At 34.2% G+C, this 10258-nt stretch overlaps 1 protein-coding gene across 1 annotated transcript in view; it reads right to left on the reverse strand.

The window, feature by feature from the left end:
• Positions 1-1253: 1253 nt before the first annotated feature.
• LOC108685818 (ADP-ribosylation factor GTPase-activating protein 2) overlaps positions 1254-10258 on the reverse strand; it is a 31297-nt gene continuing 22292 nt past the window's right edge. The window contains exons 9-10 of the mRNA XM_018190789.1: positions 5079-5086; positions 1254-1266 (exon numbers count right to left, since the gene is read on the reverse strand). The gene's annotated coding sequence lies outside the window, so the exon portion shown is untranslated. The remainder of the gene's footprint in view (positions 1267-5078; positions 5087-10258) is intronic.

Raw genomic sequence — 10258 nt, forward strand, 5'->3', positions numbered from 1 at the left:
TTTTTTTACGTTATTTTTTTTATTCAATAACGAGCATTTATAAGATAAAGTACATTTTACGAATAAATTTAATGAGCAATGAAATTCAAAATATCTAATGCAAGTTTCTATTACATTTGGAATAATTTTATAAGAGAATCGTGTTTTTTCCTAAACAAATATATATATATATAAGGAGGATTGTATGTTAAGTGACCAATGACCTGAAACTTTTAGAGATCTACAAAGTTTACTAACTTGTTAGGTATACATACATGTGAGTTATTTTCGTTTTAAAGTAAAAATGATGTGTGTGTGTGTGTTTTACATAATTTAAGCTAAATAAGCGCATTTCTATTATGTTTTCCCAGCGATCAATTTCATTTATCATGAAAGATTTAACGTGTGAGAAAGAGAAAAACTTAACATATGAAATTCTTCTAATGGTCTTACCAAAGTTATTATTTTATAAACACAATTTTCTCAATAAATCATCGAGAGAGAATAATCTGTGTGTTGATTGATTTTCGTATAAGTTAGTATCCTGATATATGCTACTGCATTACCATAGTTTTTTCATTTGTAATAATAATTAATCGTTAGATAACATATTGTGCATATTAAATATGCACTCCCCGTACTTGAGATCCCTGGAACACCAGCGCAATACTCCAAATTGAAATTTTTTCGTATTTCTAAATTTGGATAGTCCTATTTTTATGTCGAATTCAGCGATTAATGAAATCTTTTGATATTTTATTAATTACTAAAAGTTGCCAAATATTGATCTTGAATAATTTTTTTACTCAAATACCATCAATTTTCCAGAAAAATTGCTAGAAACGAAAATCATTTATTTTCTTCTCTAGAACTCTAAGAATTTTTTCAGAATTTTTTATCAACTTTTTAATACTGCATTTTCTTATTTTTAATATGAAAAAATATGGTATTAAAAAATTCTGAAAAAATTCTCAGAACTTTATTATAGAAGAAAATAAATAATTTTTGTCTCTTGCAGCATTTTTATAAAGTTGATAGTATTTGAGTAAAAAATTATTCAAGACCAATATTTGGCAATTTTTAGTAATTAATAGCTTATGAAGATTATGCATTTCGCAAGTTTCCTCCATGTCCAGATTCATTCTTGAAATGCCAACATTTCGTGAACATGTTGTAGTCTATTTCATTAGGGCGAGGAGCAGTCTGATACCCAGTATCAGGAAATGTGAAACGCATAATCTTTATAGAAAACACCCATGGAAGCTTCAAGAATACAATTAATAGCTTGTTAACTATTGCGAAAATTACAAAATAATAAAGAACTTTTCGAATCAATTTAGTCCGCTCTATCTACACAAAAACAATTTGTAAAAACTTTCAGGACACCCTGTATATATATTATAAATGAATATGTTTGATTAGTAAGTAATTCGATCTTGTTCTATTTTGCCGTTTGGTTAGTTTCGGTATCATAAAAACTAATATTGACGTTCATTCAGCTTGTATTCGCTAACCTTATCTTAGCTTCGCAAATCAAGATTCACAGCGAGCTCCTCGAACGCACACTGAGACGGTACATGTGTTCACGCTGTTGGGATTCGACGCTGAGAGGGGGGAAGAGGAGGTGGGGGGAGATAATGGTGGAGGCATAATCGCGGAGAGGTGACAAGAAGAGTGGTGGAAGATGTATATAAGTAGTCCTCAACTGCCGAGAGAGTCATTCGACATTTTGCAGTCGAACAAGGCAGGCATGGAAGCTTTCAGAAGAATCTTTTCGTTCCTCAATTTCTTTATCGTACCAAAATTAGATGTAATAAAGAAGTTACCTACTGAAATTTCCAGCATGATATTTAGCATGTTAGACGACCGGTCTCTCCGATTCTCTGCGAAGGTCTCTTTGACGTGGAGAGGAATTTCTGCTTACGAACAGAGACGCAGGAAAACACGCGACGCAATAAAACATAAACTAGCACGGTATTTACCTGTTCGGTGTTACAATGAGGCGGCTATGACGTTTAATGTGAACGAACGAGTTGGTAGTGCTGTGCAGCAGAATCGCGGTCGTTCCCGAAGATACTTATGTGTATCGGAGAACTTTAAAGTTAAGAAGAAAATCAAGACGTATAGAGGAAACATGCGCTTTTAAATATTACTATGAAAAATGTATATGTATATAAAAAAAAATATAAATATATACTCAGCAAATGAGAATGGATTAAAATGGATTAAAATTTTTTTCTATCCGAATGCGTATTTTAAATAGCGAATACTTTTTTGGGATTTAATTGGATTCAATTGGATGCAATTGGATTGAAAAATTGCATTTTCTATTCAAAATTTTGAATTGATAGTATTCACAATGTGTGTGTTGTACACAGAAAAAGCTAATATTATTTTTAGATTGAAAGACATAGAGATATGCTCCATGCAATTTCTATAAATGAATAAAAATGCATTAAGGATTGAAAAGCATTCACTTTAACATTTGTGAATCAATATTTCTGAAAATCTGAATCCATTTCAATTTATTTCAATCCATTCTCGTTTGCTGGATATTTATTTATTTTAATGATTTAGTAATTCATAATAAAATAAAGATAAATTCCACCGGACTCCCATCAGAATAAAGACAATATTCACGTAGGTAACCAATATCCTTTTCTCCATCAAACATCATTAGACAAAAGCGATTGGTCCTCCAAGACCTGATCAGGGACACAGATATTGTACTTCCAGCCAACAAAGGCAACACAACAGTAGTCATGAACACATTAGACTATAAGAAAAAGGTGAAGAACCTTTTCCCGGACAAAGCATACAAAAAGCTTGACAAAGATTCTACTTATATAATACAATCGTACTGAACATCAAGATCTTAGTAGAAAAAGCAACATTCCCAAAATCAAATCAACATTAAAACCTACAAATTCTCTTCCACTAAGACTGTGGATTACCAAAAGTACACAAACCAAACATTTCAAATCGATGATCAACGCCATACGTTCCCCGACATACAATTTATATTCCGCTTCCTAGCACAAACACTACAATCCTTCACTGGAAAATCTGAATCACACACATAACCAACTCAATGAACTTCATATAAAAGATTCAAAAAATCCGACTACGTCCCATAGATCTACTTACATTTCGATAGAATCCCTTTTCACATAAATCCCAATAAAAGACACATTAAACATAATAAATGCTTCACATGAAATCCCCTCCAATCTCATCTCGCTAATAGAGCATTGCTTAACAACCACTTACTATAACAATCAATTTTATAAATAAACTTTAAGAACGGCAATGGCTCTCCTATTTCTCCTGTATTTCGTTACATCTTCACATAGAACATTTTAAGAAAGAGATTCTCAGAAAAACATCCAAAAAACCAGAAGTTTGATTTCGTTATATAGATGACACATTCGTGATATGAAAAAACGAAACAGAACCGAACTTCGTAATTTCCTTATTTTCCTCAACAATCAACATCCAAATATCCATTTCTCTATACATCAAGTGTACAGAAAACAACACACACAGATAGATACCTACATGCCGAGTCGCACAAAAACAGTCTGCAATCAACTCACTTGTACATAGAGTTTTCATCATCTATAACAGAGAACATCTACAGACAGAACTGAACCACTTAAAACTAACCTTACAGAAAATGTACACGACAAAAAAGACATAATCAAAATAATCAATAAAAAATCAATAAATATGCAAATAAAATAACGATCTCTGACACACAACTAGACAAAAGGATCTTATCCGTTCTCCCATATGTCAAAAGATATATCAGATTGAATTGGCAGAATATTAAACAAATTATCCAAACTATCTTTAACTCACCCAAAAAGACAAGACAAATTTTAAGAAATCCTAAAGATCAAAGACCTCAACTCAGCTCCGCAGGAGTGTATAAAATATCTTGTTCTTACGGGCAAGTCTATATTGGAGAACGTGGTCAACCTATAGATAAAAGAATATGTGATGTTAAACGAAAATACGTCATGCAGTCAGCATTATCAGAACACAAAAAATCGAAACAGGGCATCAAATACTGTTTGACAAAACGACAATAGCTAACTACATCATATATTATCATAATTTCATCATCAATTACATCATAATTTCCAAGAAAGTATAGAGAAGTCACAAAGATACATCCTAAAAATCTAAAAACATCCTAATAATCTAAATAGAGATATGGGTACAACATAAATAAAATATAAAATCATTTATTGAAGAATGACCAATTTCCCCCACCTCTTCCTCCCCCCACTCACAATTCTCTTCTTTCCTCCCACCATACCAACAAGTAGCGTAATATAAAAAGAACGGCCCAGAGAGACAGCTCAGTATCAGGCTGCTCCTCGCTGATGAGGTACATTATAAGATTCACGAAACGTTGACATTCCAATGGATCTGGACATGGAGGAAACTTGCGAAACGCATGATCTTTATATAGAAAGCAGCAGCCTCAAGAATATTATAAAATAAAGATAAATTTTTGCCAGTAATAGCAATTAGATTGTAAGTTATAAATAAATATGTAATATTTGATTAATAAGTAATTTGAACTTGTTCCATTTTGCCGTTTGGTTAGTTGAAAACTAACACCTAGTTTCCACCGAGGATTTAATTCGGATCAGAGTGTAAGAACCAACTAACTGCAACATTCCCTGTCACACGGGAATACTCGACTGTAGTTGGTTGATTCCTACATTCTGATCTGAATTAAACCCTCGATGAAATCTAGATCATTGATACCGTTCGTTCAGCTTGTATCCGCTAACGCTATCTTAGATCCCGAGATTAGTAACGAGATGGGCGAGCTCCTCGAACGCATCGAACGAGAAAATACATGCGTTCACGCGAGATTTGACGCTGAGAGGGAGAAACAATGGTGGGGACATAATCGCGGAGAGATGACAAGGGTAGTGGAAGATTTATATAAGTATTCCTCATAACCGTCAAGAGAGTCAGTCTACATTGTGCAATCGCATAGGGAAGACATGGAAACTTTTAGGAGAATCATTGCGATCCTCAATTTCTTTACCGTACCAAAATTAGATGTAATAAAGAAGTTATTTACTGAAATTTTCGACATGATATTTAACATGCGGTCTTTCTGATACGCTGCGAGGGTCTCTTTGACGTAAAGAGAAATTTCTGCCTACGAACGGAGATGCAGGAAAACATGCGCTTTCAAATATTACTGTGTATGAGAAATAGTATAAATTAATAATTTAGTAATACATAATGAAGGTTAGACTATAAGTTATAAATGAATTTATTTGATTATGAAGTTATATGATCTTGTTCCATTTTGTCGTTTAGTTGTGAACAAGTCATGCGTGCAATGGACACGTTTATGATGTATTGATTCTCTTACTATGTATCGATCGCTATTATGTTTATGTCTCTCCAACAGAAAAGGAAAGCTTCGTAGTAATTATATCTTTTGGAGAAAGTAATTATATGAAGTCTTATGACCTCAACAAAGTCTAGACATCCTCCTCTCGAACATCTTCTCAGTTCTTGAATATTTAGCGCTCCGTGCAGATTGAATTCAATCTTGCTAGGTTGTTTCCCGCGTTATACAGGATTTAATGGGCGAGTTCAAGATGACAAGTGTGCCTTCCAACACAAATTACACAGTGTGCCACAATGGATCGTTACATCCTTTGTTTGCCAATGTTAAACAAAGATGATCACTATGTCGCACGTGTCATTTGTTGGAAGGCACACAAAGCGGCTAAGCATGCTTGAGCAAATGAGCATAGTTGGTTCTTACTTGTGGATCCAATCAATCATGTTTAATTGGCGAGCAGACCTAGCCGTTTTGTCGACTTGAACGCACTCATTATTTCTTGCACGCAGTAGAAAGATCAAATCATTAGACTCTTCACTTTTCAGTAACAATATATAAATGTCTTAATTAACAAAAATATAATTATTATTATATAATTAACAAAATATAATTATAAAACAAAAATTTTTTATATTTACGTTCTTATTCACACTTCCACACTCACTCGCAGTATGTTTAATATTAGGTTATCGCCTGGAAGGATTACGTGTTGGCTGCGTTTCACTTAACGCTCGCAACGCTCGTGAGCATTGTTTGTTCTTGTTTAACATTTGATAAACAACAAGAATAAAATGATCCACGAGTATTGTGAGCGTTAAGTGGAACACAGCCATTGCGTGTAGTTCGATCTAACCACGTCTACTTTTGCTCCGCGTCGTCAATAAGGTTCAAGGACTATAACTGCGAACCGCAAAACATGGGGCGATATTCATAGTCCGTTTTTATTTAAAACTGATTTAAATATAGTATCTTAAGATGTTAATACGAATTGATTTATGATCTTAAGATTGTACTTGAAAGTCTTAAATGTAAGAATCGACTATGAATACCGATCTATTTCGCGTCATGAAGTTGGTACTGAATCTTTACTTGTGTAAGAAAAGATTTATGGCAGAATTTTCCAAATAGGGCACCGCAGGTCCTTAATCTCCTTGCCTCTCTCCTGCTCATGCTTGGGTTCAATGTTTTTTCTCTATTCATGGCTGTGTACCATAGACTTATAAGATAGACAGAGCATTTATACGAGAGAAGCTGAAGATTTGATAGAAAGAGAAGAAATAATAGTAGCGGAATAGTTCTCTTCTGTTTTAGTAGTGAATTAATTGATCGCCGCTGCAAGTGGCCGAGAGCAACGAAAATAGACGTTCGAGAGTTGTAGCCTTACGATCAAGTTAATTGGCCCCCTCACCGCTCACTATAAAAGAGAGAAACAACTATGTCTGGAATAGAGCTGTCCTTCAATATTATCTTCAGCTTCTCTCGTATAAACGCTCCGTCTATTTTATAAATCTATGCTGTGACGCGATGTATCATTTCATAATAGTCAGGCGCGGTTTCATTGAAAAATAGATACATATACCGAGAAAGAGAGAAAAGCAAAAGAAGCCATATGATTTATTTTATTTTCGTTTGGGATTTCCATTAATCCTAAGAGTTATATTTGTATATTTGTATATTTGTTTGTGACGCGTGTGGCAGGAAGACTGGAAGCGTTGGAGGGGGTAAAATTGAGAGGAGTCTGCTTACCGTTGAAATCTTGATGGGGACACGATCACGTGACCATTTGGAAGGTTCTGATTTACGATATATGGCATACGGTTGATATAAACACAACAAATATAACATTCTCTTAAGCAGTAAAAGCTACTAAGGAATCGGTCAATTGTAAATGTATGTTATCGTCTTAGAGCATATATACTCGTATTCATAGTCAGGCCTTATATTTAAAGTTTCCTTAAATTTATCTTTAGATACTTTATAAATTATTTCATTGGCTGCTGAGCATCTAAAGATAAATTTAAGAAGTACAAGGTCTGACTATAAATACAGGCAATAGACATTGAGGAAGCATTGCCTATATCTCCTGTAGCCCAAATCATAGTATAAGTACATACAGTATGGACACTGAGCATCGGCACCTTTGATGTATAGTAAGTCCCAGGTCACGTGACTCGCCGCCATGTTGGAAAGGCGCTTATAAATTTGAGTTTTTGTAAAACTACAGAATGATTTAAAAAAAAAAAAAAAAAATACATAATTTGGTTGTGTCATGAAAATTGTTTATAGCGAGTATATTTTTAAATCAGAATTATATAATAATGTAATATTAACGAACTTATTATAAAAATAATATTCATATTAATAATAATAATAATAATAATAATATTAAATAGTAATAAGTAAATTAAAAATAATAATTAATAATAATTAATAAAAATACCTATCAGTGTAGCACACTCAGCAACACTCAGACAATGTAGCATGTTTCCTTGGCTGGTGGTAGGCAAACTCATTCAGTGTAATGTGTTTCGTGTAGCAATTTTATGCAATGGAGTTTTGCTACACGATCTCAAAGAGATGGTGTAGAGCTAGGTGTGTAACAGTAAAAATTTGAAAATAGAAGTTAACCGGCAGCAGAATTAAACACAATAGCATGAAGTGTATATCATGGTATACACTTGTATAATGCAGCACTAATGCAACACTTACACGCAACTAGTGTAGTGTGTCACACTCAGTGTATTCCAAGAGATCCCGGTGCGGTAAAGGACTGCAGAATGCGTCATAGAAGCAACCAATGGCCTAGTTTTCACTGAGGGTTTAAACCGGATCAGAATGTAAGAACCAACCAACCAACAGTATTCCCCTGTTACAGTCGAACGATAGGGGAATGCTCGACTGTAGTTGATTGATTCTTACATTCTGATCCAGTTTAAAACCTTGGTGGAAACTAGACCAGTGTTAGGGGCTCCGCACAAGAAATGGAACAAAAAACAGAGAATAAGGGGCTTCGCACAATAAAAGGAATAGGGAACAGAGAATAGAGAATAAGAATTTTAATCCTATCAGAAACTGTATATTCCACAATACATTTCTGATAGGTTGAAATTCTTATTCTCTGTTTCCTGTTCCTTTTATTGTGCGGAGTCTCTTATTTTGCGTTATTCCGAATAGCGCTAATTGGTTGTTTTAATGACGTATTCTCTATTCCGCAACTCTTTTCTGCACTGTGTTATTTCACCCTAAGAAAAATTATTTTGCGGCGCTTCGAAAGACCTGGGAGGAAATGGATGAAAAATACATTTAAAATCTCGTGGAGAGTATGATGACTTCAGACAGTAATCAAAGCGAAAGGAAATCATATTAAATATTAAAATGTTAAATATTAAAATATTAAATTTTTTTTGTTTTTTCTAATTTTTTTAAAATTTTATTAATAAAAAATAAATAATAAATGGTCTTTTTTTGTCTTAGTATTAAGTAAAACATTAAAAAAAAATTAAATATGAATTAATTTAAACAAGATAAAGAAAAATCTATTATAAACATTAAAAGTTTGTTAATAACAAACTGTCTGAGCTAAATTATTTCAAGTTTTTTTCATTTTTTACAATTTTTTTGAAATAAAACCTTATAATATTACATCTCTTTTTTCAGTCACTGCGTATATTACATATATAAAACTATAAATATTACTTCTTTCTGTATTGTATTATCCAATTTATAATAATTAACATATTTTAATTACATTGTTATAGTTATTTAATTACATTGTTATAGTTATATTATATATCTACATAAAGAATTTGTGTAAACTTCATGTAAACCAAATGCAAATATACCATGTACTTAAACATAATTTCGTTCAACTTTGATAATAACTTTGATAATAACAGATATTTGCATTTAATAGATATCAGTCAATAGATTGAGGTTAAAGTCTGTGGTTAACTGTGGTTAAAGTCTCGCTATAAATACTTTAGGGCATTTGATGGACCAATCAGAAGAAAGAATTTTACAAGTTGACTAATTAAAAACCGCTTTAAAGATTATATTTGCATCACATTGACCATACTATATCAAATCTATAAATATAAAAAATATAATATATCAACAGTCGTTAATGTTCTTCCATTATCCGTACGTCTCTTTAATCGAATCATAAAAATAGTTCAGTTGATAAAGACGGAGTCCGTCGAACAAACAGGAAACTCTAAGATCCACGTATCAAGTGGTCGGTGAAGCCTTTATTATTGTACAATCAGCGGAATTGTCGGTCGCTCGCAGCATGGCGTCGGCCAAGACTTGTGTAATCCTGGAACGCGGATGAGAAGCGCGGTACGCGTGTTTTGCGCCTTTTCGAAGGAATATTCGCGCATACAAATGTCTCGCGCATTAATGAAACTCCTCTTATAAGGGCACGAGGAGACAGGTGAGAGTCCGAAAGAGGGGAGGGGGCAAGGAAAGAAAGAGAAAGACATGGTGGCATAAATGGTGGGTAGTTGGGTACCTTGAGCGGAATCTGGGATAGCTGTCGGCTCGACAGGCTTGGAATTCCGTGGGGACGATGCGGACTGCCACGGACTCGCGCATTCCGGATATGGCGGCAAATTTCGGTTGGAATGCAGCGATGCCGGGCGAAGACGAAAGAGAGAGGGGAGACGCGTGAAATGCGTGAATGCGTCCCGTCCAGTCCGTTTGCATGCGTTTGACCGCGATACAGTTGATGATCGATGGCGACAGAGAGAAGACGAAAAATGCGTTGTTCACGGCGCGTTTAAAATCACCACGTCGATGCGCCGTGCACGTCGACCGCGTTTTGAAGCGCAGTGGCGACTTATCATGGCGGCGTGATTTTTTTTAGCTGCCAGTCCGTGTGTGTGTGTCTCTGTC

Source organism: Atta colombica, unplaced genomic scaffold (genome assembly GCF_001594045.1).
Source record: "Atta colombica isolate Treedump-2 unplaced genomic scaffold, Acol1.0 scaffold160, whole genome shotgun sequence".
Lineage (NCBI taxonomy): Eukaryota > Metazoa > Arthropoda > Insecta > Hymenoptera > Formicidae > Atta > Atta colombica.